Source organism: Osmerus eperlanus, chromosome 8 (assembly GCF_963692335.1).
Source record: "Osmerus eperlanus chromosome 8, fOsmEpe2.1, whole genome shotgun sequence".
In the NCBI taxonomy this organism is placed as follows: domain Eukaryota; kingdom Metazoa; phylum Chordata; class Actinopteri; order Osmeriformes; family Osmeridae; genus Osmerus; species Osmerus eperlanus.
The window spans coordinates 19,388,550-19,405,591 of NC_085025.1; the positions used below are offsets into that span (position 1 = coordinate 19,388,550).

Below are 17,042 nucleotides of genomic sequence, written 5' to 3' on the forward strand. Positions count from 1 at the left end.
CGAGTATAAGACAGAGAAAGAGGATTGGAAAACAAATTAAATTAACAATCACAATACAGTGAATCTGGTTGTACGTGGTGCAGACTTCAACTGATCAAACTGATCTAGGAAACTAGAACGCACACTAGATGCCTGAGACACCAGTGTGAGCAGGTCAAAAAGAATTCTCAGTCAGTGTGAGCTATTGCCTCCCATAGTGAGGGTGTAGGATGGTCAGCTATACTTTAGACAGCTTGATCTTTCCTCCACAGCTGACCTTAGCTCTGTGTTACACCAGGTCATGGGCTCTCACATGGGCTTCTTAGGCTAAACCCTGAGTCGCGTGGGGCTAAGCCTGGGGTTAGGGAAGGTCTCCCTTTCTGATCCTGGGACCTGCCCTAGCGTTGGATTTCAAATAACACCAATGCATGTACACTCACAGACACACATGCACACAGGAGTGTAGCCCTTGCTGGGACACACAATTCAGTCCCTAACTAAAAACATACCCACACACACATGCACACATACACACACTGGTTTGTTTTTCTATCCTAGTGGGACCTGACCATTCACTCCCATTCAAAATTGTGTAATCTCTAACCCTAACCTTAACCCTAAAACCCCCTGGGAAAAAGCATTGAAGTTATGGGGGCCAGCAAAAGGACTGCACAAGGTCATGTTTTACAAGTTTCACTATACATGTGGTCTTCACAAGAATAGGGTAGTTACATAAGGCCACATACGCTTGCACACACGAGTACATTCACACGCACAGCCAAAACAGTATGCTCGCACACACACAAACATACATGTACATAATAGACTATGGAGAGAGATATGTCTCAAAAGTATTCGTAAATGCAATTACCATGATCCACAAATGTTTCACGATTTACAAATGTGTTTTGCGATCCACAAAAACAAAATTCTTACTCGTGATTTGTAAGCTGGCATTTACATAAATGTGCTATGATTTGTACACATAGATGTCCATTCGTAAATATATCGTTTGTAATTTCTTAAAATACTTAACATTTTGTGTGTGCATTTCTCATGGTCTGTCACTTGTAAATCTACAATTCGCGTGTGAAGTGTTGAATCTGCATTTGTGGATCGCCCAATACACGCGTGCAATCCTTCTTCCAATGATGTAATTTTGAGACATTCTTTTCGGTCTTTTGCGATCCACACACAAATAGCTTTTTGATCCACAAACACAAGCCCCCCCCCCTCCTCCCTTTAGACAGTGACATCCGATAGGGGGCAGTGTAGTTCTCTGCATTGATGGCTGTGTAGTAGGCCTACATTCAGGGAGTTCGCTCCGTTAGGGCGCTATCTAGCTATGGCTGGACAAGAAGGATCGCCTGCTGATGGTGTGTCTTCGACAGTAAGTAAAAATCCCTTGAAATTGCCTTACTTGCTTAACAGTGAGATAGCAAGCCAGCTAGCTAATAAAATGTGTAGTATGGTAAAGTTTTTTATGAGCAGTTACAATCACTTCTCTTAGAAAAGTTACACATTTTATTGACACACCATCAGCAGATGATCCTTCTTGTCCAGCCATAGCTAGATAGCGCCCTAACGGAGCGAAATCCCTGAATGTTGGCACAGCCATCAATGCAGAGAACACAGCCATCACAGCAGAGAACAACACTGCCCCCTATCAGATGTTACTGTCTAAAAGGGGGCAGGGGGGGGGGGGGCTTGTGTTTGTGGCTCAAAAAGCTATTTGTGTGTGGATCGCAAAAGACCGAAAAGAATGTCTCAAAATTACGTCATTGGAAGAAGGATTGCACGCGTGTATTGGGCGATCCACAAATGCAGATTCAACACTTCATACTCAAATTGTAGTGACAGATCATGAGAAATGCACACACGAAATGTTAAGTATTTTAAGAAATTACAAAAGATATATTTACGAATATATATTTACGGACATCTATGTGTACAAATCATAACACATTTATGTAAATGAAAACTTACAAATCACAAGTAAGAATTTTGTTTTTGTGGATCGCAAAACACATTTGTAAATCTTGAAACATTTGTGGATCATGGTACTTGCATTTACGAATACTTTTGAGACATATCTCTCTCCATAACAGACTGGCCTTAATGGTATGGGTATAGCAGAATATACGGTGTTTGCTGTAGCAGTACTGGAAACATTACCCTGATGCATCCAAGCATAGCCTGTCAGCCAGGACACACATTTTGTCAGCCAGAGTTAGCACAGCACTGCAGTGCCAGCGATACGAAACAACAAATCTTTTCCAGACTTCCCCAGCAATGAGAGTTTGATAAATTAGGTGGTCGGGAACAGGGTCAACGCACCATTAAGCTATTCTGACAATTGTGATCCATGGCAAGGTATGGTTGGACAGTTGGGTATCGGCCCTGGGAGGAAGCATAAAAAGAAGAAAAACACACCGCCAGGAAGTGTAAAACAAACAAAAAGGTTCTCTTTTGGAGGAGATGAGGTGATAACAGACATCAGATGACGAGTAAGCTTTATCAGAACAGATGGAAGGACAAGGAGGAAACCATACTCCCACATTACAGGGAGGTTGTGATGTGGTAGAGACACAGAGAGCGAGATGGTAGGGTAGAGAGAGAAAAAAAAACAGGAAGAGAGAGAGAAAGAGATAATTGGAGAGAATAAGAGGGGTTAATCCCCCCTTTCTTAATGATCTGGTGGTTAGTGGAGGGAGAGAGAGTGAAGAAGGAGATTCAATAGCTAGACACCAAAACCTTTGTTTAAAGGAACAGTTCATTTACCAGATGGCTAATAGCTTGGTTAATATAATGAGTTAATAACTCTCTAGGAATTAGATCAATCATCTGATTGTCATCTCACTGGAGAGCAGGAGCTATTGAGGTTTGTGTGTATCAGTGTGTGTGTGTGTGTGTGTGGCGGGGGGGGGTTGAAGTACAGTAACCTAGCAGGAAGAGCCATGTGGCCCCCTACCACCACAAGCGATGGGTTTAGTGTCATGCATATCACCTGCCCCAGCTGCTACCCTCTCTGTCTGTTTCACACATATACTGCACACACACACAGAATTTTACACAATGTTCCAACAATATACATTATGTTAGACGCACAAGTGCACATGCATACCTGCACTATCATGCCAGTCTTTCATATGGGCTGTTCTTTACACAGGGCCTGAAATTCCCAGTTCATGTTCCACCACTTCTGTCTTGACACTCAAAGAATAACGGACTGTAGGGTTTTAACATGGGCTGGCTAATGTGCTTAGTGTGCCCCCACCCCCAACACAATAAATACTAACACACGGTAAACAAACACACTATACAACCACAACCATTTATATAATACAAACAAACACGCCCTACATGCACACACATAGATTTCTAACCTTCCCTTTTTGAGCATCGTCAGATTACTGTGCGTATAATTACTGCCAAGTCCCCTTGTATTATTCTTGCAAATCTCTCGTGTTTACAGGGTTAGATCCTGCCCCTGCACCCCTAGCATCTCCCTTCCTCCTAGCTCCTCCATGCCATATAAGTCAGGCAGACACGCCGTTCATGCCTATTCCTCTTACACGCTTTGTCCCTCGGGGGGAACCGGCAGGCTGCAGCTTCTATTAAGCCCACACTGCGAGATGGAGCGTGTGACTTTAGCACACCCGTTTCCTTAGGCACTTCTCTGACTGACCAAACCCCCTTCCAAACTGTCAAGTAATCTCCCAGCAAGCCATTCATTCAGCCAGCCTCCCAGGCAGCCAGCCAGGCAGCCAGCCTCCCCACCAGCTCTAGCCAGCCAGTCTCCCAACCAGCCAGCCAGCCTCCAGACAGCCAGCCAGCACATCCAATAATTCCTAAAAGGCTAGCTTTACAGCAGGTAGACACCCTGAGGGGGGGGGGGGGCATCGTCTGTGGGCCTGCCAGACACAAGGCCTCACCTGAGGGGGTGTGAACACCAGGCAGCAGCATGGGTATCAGGCCACCGGGCGCTGGCGAGCCAGCTACCCACGCTCCTAATCCCAGTTAAGACAAGCCCTGCAGGCGAGCCAACACAGAGGAGCTGGGTACAGCGCTATAGGAATTAAAGTAAAGCCTCCCCTCTGTTGTTATGCTAATCCACAAGACAATGATTATCTGCGGGGGCAACGCTACCATGCCGATAAACATTTCTCGAGAGCGACTCAATTTAACGTGCCATGGATCGCAAAGGAAAAGCAAGAGCAATAGGGAGTAAAGATAATTGGGGTTTCATGGGGGAGTTCAGGGGTGGGGGGGTCAAAGCGTTTGTTATTCCAGCAAAGTAGAGGGTTGGAACAGAGGGCTGAGTTTACAGGAGACCTGTGTGATCTGACCTGCCGCTTGCCGTGAGCAGCGTTTAAATAATGAACAGGTAATTAGGTGTCAAGTGCCCTGAAAGAGCATTATCCTGTAGCAACCAGGGCACCTCTAACTTATTCTCCATGCTCATACCGTAATTATAAACTGTGGCTGCTTAAGTGTTTATTTGAAAGGTGGATTCTCGCATTTGTCTTTGAAGCCTCTCCCTCAGACTCAGATGGGGCATGGCGCCTCGTGGGCATGAAGGATTCCGTTTGAGTGAACATCAGGTTTTGGAGGAGAACCACAAGGTTGGCCTAATCTACAATAATCCCTTTACAGGGTATCATAAAAAACTTGTCTTTAAATGTTTGAGGCTCTTTTGATGGAGATGTTTTTTATTGACTTTGTCACCAGATTAAAGAAAATCTAAGATAAAAAGGAGAAGATATTTTCTGATACTGTATATTGTGGCTCTCACTTTGACACTCTTTGTTTTCTGCTGGTTATCTTCCATGAGGCCTCTACCTGGTGCCCCCCCACCCCGGACACAGCACTCAACTACGGCAAGAACACGGACAGAACAACCACAATCTGCTGGCCTTCTCCCACCCTCTCATCTACCTCATATCTCTCTTTCTCCCATTACCAGAGGGAAGTTTCCGAACACATGTTTGTATTTCATGTTTTTTTCTCCCTCTTTTTTGTCCCTCTCTTGTCCCACTCTGACACCTCTTTGGTTTCCTAATGGCTCAGACTGTGTCTTATTTCAGCCTCTTACAGTACTTCTCACAAGCCATTTTTACCACTTTCCCTGGGCCTGGGCAACACACTCATGAGATAGCAGTGCTAACCTCCATCAAAAACAGAGCTAGCATGGACGCTGCCCACATGAGGATTCCCGACACTGCCGGGAATCGAACTGGCAACCTTCAGATTACTAGCCCGATTCCCTAACTGCTCAGCCACCTGACTCCCAACATGATAGATGATAGAGAGGCAGCCTTATGGAGCAACGGTTTGTAGAGGGGACATATGAGGGGTTGCAGCGGAGGACGGGGCCCTGTTTTCCCGCAGGGAGAAAAAGGTGTCTGGTGAACATGAGGTTGGAGAGCCATTAGCCTCAGATGGCTCATTTGCGGACAGATGAAAGACCAGGAAAGCAACACTGTTGGCCAGAAAAAGTTTATAGAAAGAGAGAGAGAGAGAGACAAGAGGAGGGGTTACTTTTCCTGGGACTATGGTCCTTGAAGTGAACACCTCAAAAGGTAGAACAGTAGCTTTTGCCTAGCTAGCTCCCAAAACTGCTAGAACCTTTGGTCTATCTCCCTCTGAGGCTCAGTCTCACTGTCTCTTTCACTGCCTGTCAACCTTATCACTCCCCCTCTTTGTCAGTGTGTCTTGGCTAAAGGGGGTGAAGGCGTTGGCATATACAGTTAGGTCCATAAATATTTGGACATTGACACAATTTTCATCATTTTGGCTCTGTATACCACCACAATGGATTTGAAATGAAACAATGTGCTTTAAGTACAGACTTTCAGCTTTAATTTCAGGGTATTTACATCCAAATAAGGTGAACGGTGTAGGAATTACAACACATTTTATATGTGGCCCCCCCCTTTTTAAGGGACCAAAAATAATTGGACAAACTAACATAATCATAAATCTAATTGTCACTTTTAATACTTGGTTGCAAATCCTTTGCAGTCAATGACAGCCTGAAGTCTGGAACCCATAGACATCACCAGACGCTGGGTTTCGTCCCTGGTGATGCTCTGCCAGGCCTCTACTGCAACTGTCTTCAGTTCCTGCTTGTTCTTGGGGCATTTTCCCTTCAGTTTTGTCTTTAGCAAGTGAAATGCATGCTCAATTGGATTTAAGTCAGGTGATTGACTTGGCCATTGCAGAACATTCCACTTCTTTGCCTTAAAAAACTCTTTGGTTGGTTTCGCAGTATGCTTCGGGTCATTGTCCATCTGCACTGTGAAGCGCCGTCCTATGAGTTCTGAAGCATTTGGCTGAATCTGAGCAGATAATATTGCCAGAAACACTTCAAAATTCATCCTACTGCTTTTGTCAGCAGTCACATCATCGATAAATACAAGGGAACCAGTTCCATTGGCAGCCATACATGCCCACGCCATAACACTACCTCCACCATGCTTCACTGATGAGGTGGTATGCTTTGGATCATGAGCAGTTCCTTCCCTTCTCCATACTCTTCTCTTCCCATCATTCTGGTACAAGTTGATCTTGGTCTCATCTGTCCATAGGATGTTGTTCCAGAACTGTACAGGGTCTTTTAGATGTTTTTTGGCAAACTCTAATCTGGTCTTCCTGTTTTTGATACTCACCAATGGTTTACATCTTGTGGTGAACCCTCTGTATTTATTCTGGTGAAGTATTCTCTTAATTGTTGACTTTGACACAGATACGCCTACCTCCTGGAGAGTGTTCTTGATCTGGCCAACTGTTGTGAAGGGGTTTTTCTTCACCAGGGAAAGAATTCTTCTGTCATCCACCACAGTTGTTTTCCGTGGTCTTCCGGGTCTTTTGGTGTTGCTGAGCTCACCAGTGCGTTCTTTCTTTTTAAGAATGTACCAAACAGTTGATTTGGCCACACCTAATGTTTTTGCTATCTCTCTGATAGGTTTGTTTTGATTTTTCAGCCTAACGATGGCTTGCTTCACTGATGGTGACAGCTCTTTGGACTTCATATTGAGAGTTGACAGCAACAGATTCCAAACACAAATACCATACTTGAAATGAACTCTAGACCTTTTATCTGCTCCTTGTCAATGAAATAACGAACTCCCATGAGGGAATAACATACACCTGGCCATGGAACAGCTGAGCAGCCAATTGTCCAATTACTTTTGGTCCCTTAAAAAGGGGGGGGCCACATATCAAATGTGTTGTAATTCCTACACCGTTCACCTGATTTGGATGTAAATACCCTGAAATTAAAGCTGAAAGTCTGCACTTAAAGCACATCTTGATTGTTTCATTTCAAATCCATTGTGGTGGTATACAGAGCCAAAATGATGAAAATTGTGTTAATGTCCAAATATTTATGGACCTAACTGTATTGGGCAATCCTCTGCTTCTCTCCTTAAACGCATGGCTGAGCTGGAGATTTGTGTGATTGATGCCTCAAAGAAAAAAAAAAGAACACTTTATCCCCATCCAATCAGTTGCTGTGCTATGCTGCTAGGCTGTCCAAGAAGAGCAGATACTGGTCTAGGCAAAGGTGCCATCAGCTTGTTGCTGATAAGGCAGTGTGTGTGTGTAACTTGTGTTTGTGTGCTTTGGCTGATTGCTGTCCTACTGTCTTACAGTGTACCATGCTGAGCCAGGTGACACTTCCCCTTGTGGCAAGGATCATGCCAGGGAAATCCAATCAGGCCAATCCACCCCGATTCCTCTGAATCCTCTTAGAAGCCACCCATTGTGACACTCACTATCACTGACACACACACACACACACACACATGTACATAGACATAGTGAATTCCTTGACGCAAAAACACACACATGGAACTACAATACACACACACCAAACACAAACCCTTGTTCCCCCAGGACGCATGGCTGGCACCACAGTGACCTAAGCGCTGTGCCAGGGAGTGATAAAGGAGGTCTTTCATCAGAGTCCAGCCACATCCCTGGAGTCTGGACTGTGGATGAACTCAAGGGCTGGTTGCCCACTACTATGTCCTGGATCAGGTAGCATTGGCTGAATGGATATTATTCAATGGCACCCTCAGTAGGGTGGTATAGAGACCCGGTATGGCTCCAGAACTATAGATTGAAGCTTAAAACCTGGCATCCATGGAACTAGAACCCACGCACAGTGGAAGGCCTGTCACACAAACTCCAAAACAAAAGTGTTGAACGCACTCATTCTGTCACAGTGGTCCACTGTCTCTCATGCTGTTAGTGTGTGTGTGTGTGTCTTGCGGGTTTTTATGTTACAATAAACAGTCTCCCTTTATGTGTGTGATGTTGGTGTGTGTGTGTGTGTGTGTGTGTATGGTATTGTTTAGATATTCTTGTGGGACTAGAAGTCCCTTCAAGAAAAGTAAAACAAGAAAAATGTGAAGTTGAAGTGCTGTGTTTTGGGGATAGGGTTCAATTAGTGTTAGTTAGAATTACATTAAGGTTAGGGTTAGGAGCTAGGGTTGGGTTTCATGTTAGATTTTTTGGGTGAGGATAAAGGTAAGGCATTTTGGTTAGGGGTTACGGATTTGTTTTAAGGGACCGAATTGTGATTCCCCACAAGAAAAGCAATTCAAACTTGTGTTTGTGTCCACAATCACATTTGGGTCTTTGTCACGGTGATCATAATGGCCGGCACCTGGGTCTCCTTTTTGGGGCGTTGGTCTGCCTGTGGCTCTAGCAGAACAGCTGTTCTCACTTCATCAGTACCCACCTGCCTTCTTTTATTCCATCCCCTTGCCAGGGTAAGCATGGAGAAAGTGACAGGACTGTTTCAGGGGTAATGTATTACCAGCACTGGGCTGGGGGTGCCATGATGCCAGAGTTGATAAGCTGTTTCCCACTTTCCAGCTTGGGCAGTAACAGTGACCCCCAGAGATGCCACACACACAGACACACACACACAACCTCTTACTATTTGATACTCTGGGCCTCATTTACTAACAATGGCTCAGTTTACATTGACATTTGACATTTATTCATTTAGCAGACGCTTTTATCCAAAGCGACTTCCAAGAGAGAGCTTTACAAAGTGCATAGGTCACTGATCATAACAACAAGATAGCCACAAAAACATTGCGAGTAGCCAAAACATGAAGCACATATTGTGAACAACCAAAGTAAGTGCCAAAGGGAAGAACCATAAGAGCATGTAGTTAAACAAGTTACAATTAAACAACATGAACCGCTATAAGTGCAAGTGTACCTGTGGAAAAAAAAAACAAGCAACAATAATAAAAACAATATATCACAGCGAGTAAAACATTTTTTAATCAGTTACCACTAACCACAAGAGCAACAAGTCTCTAAGCAAGAGTCATTGTGATCCTTGAGGAAACTAACATCGGGTCAAGCGAACCATTCCTAAGTACCGTTGTACTCCCGGAACAAGTGCGTCTTGAGCCGTTTACGCTGCGAGTTCGGTAATAACGGCCGCTATGCTTCCTCATTTTGCGTAGGATTTATTCAAACCTGACACAGGCATATCAGGCAATCAGCACATACTCCACCCTCAAGCGTAATTAGCGCGCCTCTAAAAGAACAATGGGCCCGCATGTTTCTATCATGGATCTTCCTATGGGAAAAAGAAGGCGCAAGCTTAAATTTTGTGACGTGCCTGATTTAACAGCAAACCTGAACATATTACAGGGCAGAACATTTACATATATTCATTTAGCAGACGCTTTTATCCAAAGCGACTTCCAAGAGAGAGCTTTACAAAAGTGCTTAGGTCAATGATCATAAACAACGAGATAGCCCCAAAAACATTGCGGGTACATTTACATTTAGTCATTTAGCAGATGCTCTTGTCCAGAGCGACTTACAGTAAGTACAGGGACATTGTACACACAGGAAAATGCGCTCCTGGTTAAGACCTGCTTTTAAGAGGTGGAGAATTTCCCCCGCAGAATAGAGGCGCACTCTTACTGGCAGTCTTTGTAAATACCGCAGAATATATAATTAGGTGCAATTTACGCATATCCTCCCACCTTTTAGGGTGGAACTCCCACTTTCCCCATGACCCTCCCACTTTCCCCATGACCCTCCCACTTTCCCCATGACCCTCCCACTTTCCCCCTGACCCTCACACTTTCCCCCTGACCCTCCCACTTTCCCCATGACCCTCCCACTTTCCCCCTGACCCTCCCACTTTCCCCATGACCCTCCCACTTTCCCCATGACCCTCCCACTTTCCCCCTGACCCTCCCACTTTCCCCACGACCCTCCCACTTTCCCCCTGACCCTCCCACTTTCCCCACGACCCTCCCACTTTCCCCCTGACCCTCCCACTTTCCCCATGACCCTCCCACTTTCCCCCTGACCCTCCCACTTTCCCCACGACCCTCCCACTTTCCCCCTGACCCTCCCACTTTCCCCACGACCCTCCCACTTTCCCCATGACCCTCCCACTTTCCCCATGACCCTCCCACTTTCCCCACGACCCTCCCCCTTTCCCCACGACCCTCCCCCTTTCCCCATGACCCTCCCACTTTCCCCATGACCCTCCCACTTTCCCCCTGACCCTCCCACTTTCCCCACGACCCTCCCACTTTCCCCCTGACCCTCCCACTTTCCCCACGACCCTCCCACTTTCCCCCTGACCCTCCCACTTTCCCCATGACCCTCCCACTTTCCCCATGACCCTCCCACTTTCCCCCTGACCCTCCCACTTTCCCCACGACCCTCCCACTTTCCCCCTGACCCTCCCACTTTCCCCACGACCCTCCCACTTTCCCCATGACCCTCCCACTTTCCCCATGACCCTCCCACTTTCCCCACGACCCTCCCCCTTTCCCCACGACCCTCCCCCTTTCCCCATGACCCTCCCACTTTCCCCATGACCCTCCCACTTTCCCCATGACCCTCCCACTTTCCCCATGACCCTCCCACTTTCCCCATGACCCTCCCACTTTCCCCATGACCCTCCCACTTTCCCCATGAACCTCCCACGAACGCATATTGAAAGCGAAACTTGCCTGTTCTTGCTCATGTGGCAGGCAATCTGCGATTTTACCCAAGTGCGCCCTGTTTGTAAATAGCCTGCATCGGTTAAGTCAGTTTTTGCGAACAATTAACGCCTGGAAACAGGCGCAAACGGCTTGATAAATGAGGCCCTCAGTAACTAAGGGGTCAAAGCCCTGCAGGGACAAACAGAGCATGGGCAGCTTTTGTTGGGGGGGGCAGTTCAGGGGGATCACTGGTCTCCTCCATGGCATGAACAGGAATGGGACACAGGACGCCTAACGCCTGGGACACACTGGCTGCGAAGCGCCTGGACGCGCCGCGCAGCGCCACGATCGGCTACGATCGGCTACGACTGAGCAAAAGCTGTTCACACCAGACGCGCATTTCTCCGCGCCGGTCACCAAGCCTTTCTGCTACTCTGAGCTTTCCTTTACGCTGACATGGTACATAAACATGGCTTTGGCTATATCCCAGCATTGATCCTTATCTACGTTGTCCTTGTAAAATTGTTGCTGGGGGTCATTCAACAACTCCCTGTGCTTTTCAACTTCGAGAATTCATTTGATGCTGATTTTAGAAATCGACTTGGGGGTTCTCTCTCGGTATAGGCTTGTCAACCCGTGACAACTCGTTTCTCTCAAACAAACAAAACAACTACGGGCATGCTAGCTCAACAGATCAATCCGTTTATTTTCATTCGTTTTCATCAGGGTAACCACATGTAAAGGACGTTCGTTACCAACATTGTGTAATTATAAAGTCTACAACTTTACAAATGGTCACCGTAGTCTACAATTAATGGAGTAAAATCTTAATGACATGTTTTTTTATTCCAATATATCAACTAATATGGTGTATTTCATCATCCTGCAGCCGATTTCGCAAGCGTCTCGCGAAAAAATTCGACCAGCTGCCGAAACGATCGCTGCAGATCGCAGGCGATCGCAGGCAATCGCAGGCAATCGCGGCGCTTCGCAGCCAGTGTGGTCGGTCCCATTTGATAACATGGGCGCCGAAAGAAAAAAGGCAGCGCTTCCAGGCGCGTCGCAGAAGATCGCAGCAAATCGCAGCCGATCGCAGGCAGTGTGTCCCAGGCGTAACATCCACAAAGTCTCAAAAGACATCTGTGGCTGAGACCCTCAGAGATCCAGATAGAGTACTGGTACAAATCTGATGCTGCATTGCTATCTCCAGCCCCTGGCATGCTATTTAGTTTTTTGTCTGAAGTCTTTTAAAATAGCCTTTATATATTTTCTACCTTTGTAAATTCTGAGTACGACAGGTAGATAGGCGGGTGAGCAGGCAGGCAGGCCTGCTGTGTCCTTTCTCTTTCAGCTCTTGAAGGATGCTATCACCCTGGATCAGACTAACTCCAGCTCAGCATCCCCACCCCCTTTCCTCTCTCCTGCTTTACCATGGAAACCATCCTCAGACGAGCCATGTGATTGGCTCATGCACTCACTAGACAGGCCTTCTGTCTTACAGCAAGTAGAAGAATGCACTTTGCAGCTAAGGGGGCCGCCTAAACAATACACACCTGCCACATTAACTACATCGTTTATTTTTATTTTTTATGAGCGTTATCCGCCGTGTTACTCTGTCCTGTTTTCTCCCTTTCATTCCAAACCATGACCCAACGCCAGTCTCCCTTCTCAGCAGAAAGCATTAAAAAAAAAAAATCTGACAGCAAACCCCACCCTACCACCTTAACAAACACATCTTCTGTGCCACCCCTGCACAAACATACATTTCATCCATCTAAGTTGAGTATGAGGATCGAGGTTGAGGGTTGAATGTTGAAGGGTTGAATGTTTCTGCCAAACATCTAACATCAACGGTTGACGACACTCCTCCCTCATTCCTTGTGTCTTTTCCTACCATCTTCAAAAGCTTGACAAGTACAGGAACAGAAAACAGACAAACAAATGCCACAAGCTGACATAAAGATTGTTCTCTGACCCCAATATCCCAATAGCAACACATATGCACACACACAAACATCCACACACATGCTGGCACCCCTACATATGCTCAAACACAACTGGATACATATAAAGCTATGGGCCATTCTATGGGCGTATGTGATTGCCCTCTGTGACATTGCTTGTAAAATACAAATACATTTTGATTTGACTAAAGCTCATATGTACTTTCTATACTATATTGTCTTTCTCACCTCCCTCCTTTCACACATTCATTCGATATTTTGAGAGGTTCCCTTCCACTATAGGAGAAAGAAGCAGTAAAGCAGTTTTTCTCCTCTTCAGTGCTGCTCTATTGATTATAAACTGGAACTGGGAAGTAACACACTCCATAGAGATTAACAATACAAACAATACAATGCAGCCAGCCTTCCCCTTTTGGCAGAATTGTTTCTCTTGCTCACAGCAATGCTCTTTCAGAGTATTCTCCACTTTACATGCCTTATGTTTGTAAAATGAGGACCACAAACTGGGAATGCTCCATAAAAAAAAAATATTTACTCCTTTTTTTCATCTTGGGTCTCTAATCCCTCCACTGTTTTTGGAAAAAGTGACATACAGTTAGGTCCATAAATATTTGGACATTGACACAATTTTTATCATTTTGGCTCTGTATACCACCACAATGGATTTGAAATGAAACAATCAAGATATGCTTTAAGTGCAGACTTTCAGCTTTAATTTCAGGGTATTTACATCCAAATCAGGTGAACGGTGTAGGAATTACAACACATTTGATATGTGGCCCCCCCCTTTTTAAGGGACCAAAAGTAATTGGACAATTGGCTGCTCAGCTGTTCCATGGCCAGGTGTATGTTATTCCTTCATGGGAGTTCGTTATTTCATTGACAAGGAGCAGATAAAAGGTCTAGAGTTCATTTCAAGTATGGTATTTGTGTTTGGAATCTGTTGCTGTCAACTCTCAATATGAAGTCCAAAGAGCTGTCACCATCAGTGAAGCAAGCCATCGTTAGGCTGTAAAATCAAAACAAACCTATCAGAGAGATAGCAAAAACATTAGGTGTGGCCAAATCAACTGTTTGGTACATTCTTAAAAAGAAAGAACGCACTGGTGAGCTCAGCAACACCAAAAGACCCGGAAGACCACGGAAAACAACTGTGGTGGATGACAGAAGAATTCTTTCCCTGGTGAAGAAAAACCCCTTCACAACAGTTGGCCAGATCAAGAACACTCTCCAGGAGGTAGGCGTATCTGTGTCAAAGTCAACAATTAAGAGAAGACTTCACCAGAGTAAATACAGAGGGTTCACCACAAGATGTAAACCATTGGTGAGTCTCAAAAACAGGAAGACCAGATTAGAGTTTGCCAAAAAACATCTAAAAGAGCCTGTACAGTTCTGGAACAACATCCTATGGACAGATGAGACCAAGATCAACTTGTACCAGAATGATGGTAAGAGAAGAGTATGGAGAAGGGAAGGAACTGCTCATGATCCAAAGCATACCACCTCATCAGTGAAGCATGGTGGAGGTAGTGTTATGGCGTGGGCATGTATGGCTGCCAATGGAACTGGTTCCCTTGTATTTATCGATGATGTGACTGCTGACAAAAGCAGTAGGATGAATTCTGAAGTGTTTCGGGCAATATTATCTGCTCAGATTCAGCCAAATGCTTCAGAACTCATAGGACGGCGCTTCACAGTGCAGATGGACAATGACCCGAAGCATACTGCGAAAGCAACCAAAGAGTTTTTTAAGGCAAAGAAGTGGAATGTTCTGCAATGGCCAAGTCAATCACCTGACCTAAATCCAATTGAGCATGCATTTCACTTGCTAAAGACAAAACTGAAGGGAAAATGCCCCAAGAACAAGCAGGAACTGAAGACAGTTGCAGTAGAGGCCTGGCAGAGCATCACCAGGGACGAAACCCAGCGTCTGGTGATGTCTATGGGTTCCAGACTTCAGGCTGTCATTGACTGCAAAGGATTTGCAACCAAGTATTAAAAGTGACAATTAGATTTATGATTATGTTAGTTTGTCCAATTATTTTTGGTCCCTTAAAAAGGGGGGGGCCACATATAAAATGTGTTGTAATTCCTACACCGTTCACCTGATTTGGATGTAAATACCCTGAAATTAAAGCTGAAAGTCTGCACTTAAAGCACATCTTGATTGTTTCATTTCAAATCCATTGTGGTGGTATACAGAGCCAAAATGATGAAAATTGTGTCAATGTCCAAATATTTATGGACCTAACTGTATCTGTGCCAACTGTACTTCTGTCTAAAACAAATGTGTATGCATAGCTCAAGCATATCAAGTTAGCACACAATGTTTGATATTAAAAATTTAGTCTGCAAAGAGAAACTACCTGCTATAGATGAAAGGGGTAAGAAACAAATGGTGGGGGAATGTGAAAGAGAAGTACTATGAAATGTAGGGATGCGTATTGATAAGATTTTCACGATTCCGACTCCTTCCAATCAATCAATGAATCAATTCCTGCTTATCGATTCGATTCCTTATAGATTCTCTTATCGATGTTCCCCTCTACAGCCATAGGTCTGTGCGTCCTGCACCCCCCCACACACACACTCGTTCTAAACAAATTTCTCAAACTGGCTTTGACTGGCTCTGAAATGAGCTAATACCTACCACCTCTAGGCCTCTGTTTTCAAAACAAAATCTAGTCGGAGATAGAAACTTTCAGTTTTCTTGTGTTCAAGCTTCTATTACTCAACACCAGTAGGACTTACAGGGGTCCTAACAACAAGAGTCAGGTGGCTGAGCGGTGAGGGAGTCGGGCTACTAATCTGAAGGTTGCCAGTTCGATTCCCAGCCGTGCCAAATGACGTTGTGTCCTTGGGCAAGGCACTTTACCCTACTTGCTTCGGGGGGAATGTCCCTGTACTTACTGTAAGTCGCTCTGGATAAGAGTGTCTGCTAAATGACTAAATGTAAATAACTTCAGTGTCACCTTTCAAAAAAGACCATTTACATGCATGTACTCCAAATGGTTCAACAACAGCTTTCAATGTACTTTGGGTATGTTGTTTAGGCGTTTTCAGGCACATTTAACAGGACTATTAAAAGGTTAAACAATTAAAATGCTAAGTTTAATAGTGGATTAAAAATCGATATGCTCAGTTTAATAATGCGACACGCGAACGTTTGCTGATAACACACGCCGCCCCGATAACGTGAAATGATCAATAAGATCAATACTAATGGGAGACGAATGCCAGAGCTAAAATGTATGCTTCAAACGACGGGACAGAAGATAACTAGATCGACTACACACAATAAAGGCAAATTGCTTCACACAGTCACAAGTGGTTGTGATCACTTTTGAGCAGTTTAGCTCTACCTTAGATAGTTAGAGATGAAGCGCGAACGTTAGCTGCGCTGCTGCATGCATCGAAAACATGACGTTCCAGTAACTTCATTCCATGCTGTGTGTTCAAATGCTTCTTCATATTTGTAGTATTTCCTCCCTTCGACGAAATATAATTTTTACACGCGTTACAAGTGGCGTTGTTGTCATTTTGTCGTGTGAAATACAACCAAACTTTAGAACGCTTCTTCCTAGTTGCCATGTTTGCTGCAGTCTGTCTATGCGCAAACTTTTATAGTTTATTCAGACAGACGTTCGCGTGTCCCATTATTAAACTGAGCATATCGATTTTTAATCCATTATAAAACTTAGCATTTTAATTGTTTAACGGCACAGAGAATCGTTAACAGAATCGTTAAGGAATTTTGCTAACGATTCCAAGGAATCGATTCACTGGGAACCGGTTCTAAACAAGAACCGGTTCTCGATACCCATCCCTAATGAAATGTGCACCTCTCTGAACACTGAGGTTCTTTTCTTTCACATTCTGTGGTCTTCTAAGAAATATCTAATGTTTTCATCCCAGTTTTCATGCCAGTTCTCTGCTGATATGTTTAATAAACTCATTAGGGTAAAATGAAGACAGACAGTGAGATAAAGCATGGTTGATGGGAATGAGATGCAAAGAGCAGAGAGTGAGAGTGAGAGAATGGGAGACCTATGGACCTTGTTAGGCATTCTTGGCCATGTATTAACTTGCATCATTCATCTGCCCTGTGACAACT

The 17,042-nt window shown here is 44.8% G+C and overlaps 1 protein-coding gene across 2 annotated transcripts in view; it reads right to left on the reverse strand.

Annotated features, from left to right (window-relative positions):
- The window catches only part of fut8b (fucosyltransferase 8b (alpha (1,6) fucosyltransferase)), a 96,103-nt gene that overhangs the window by 77,144 nt on the left and 1,917 nt on the right, over positions 1-17,042 (reverse strand). The gene's annotated exons all lie outside the window — the stretch shown is intronic.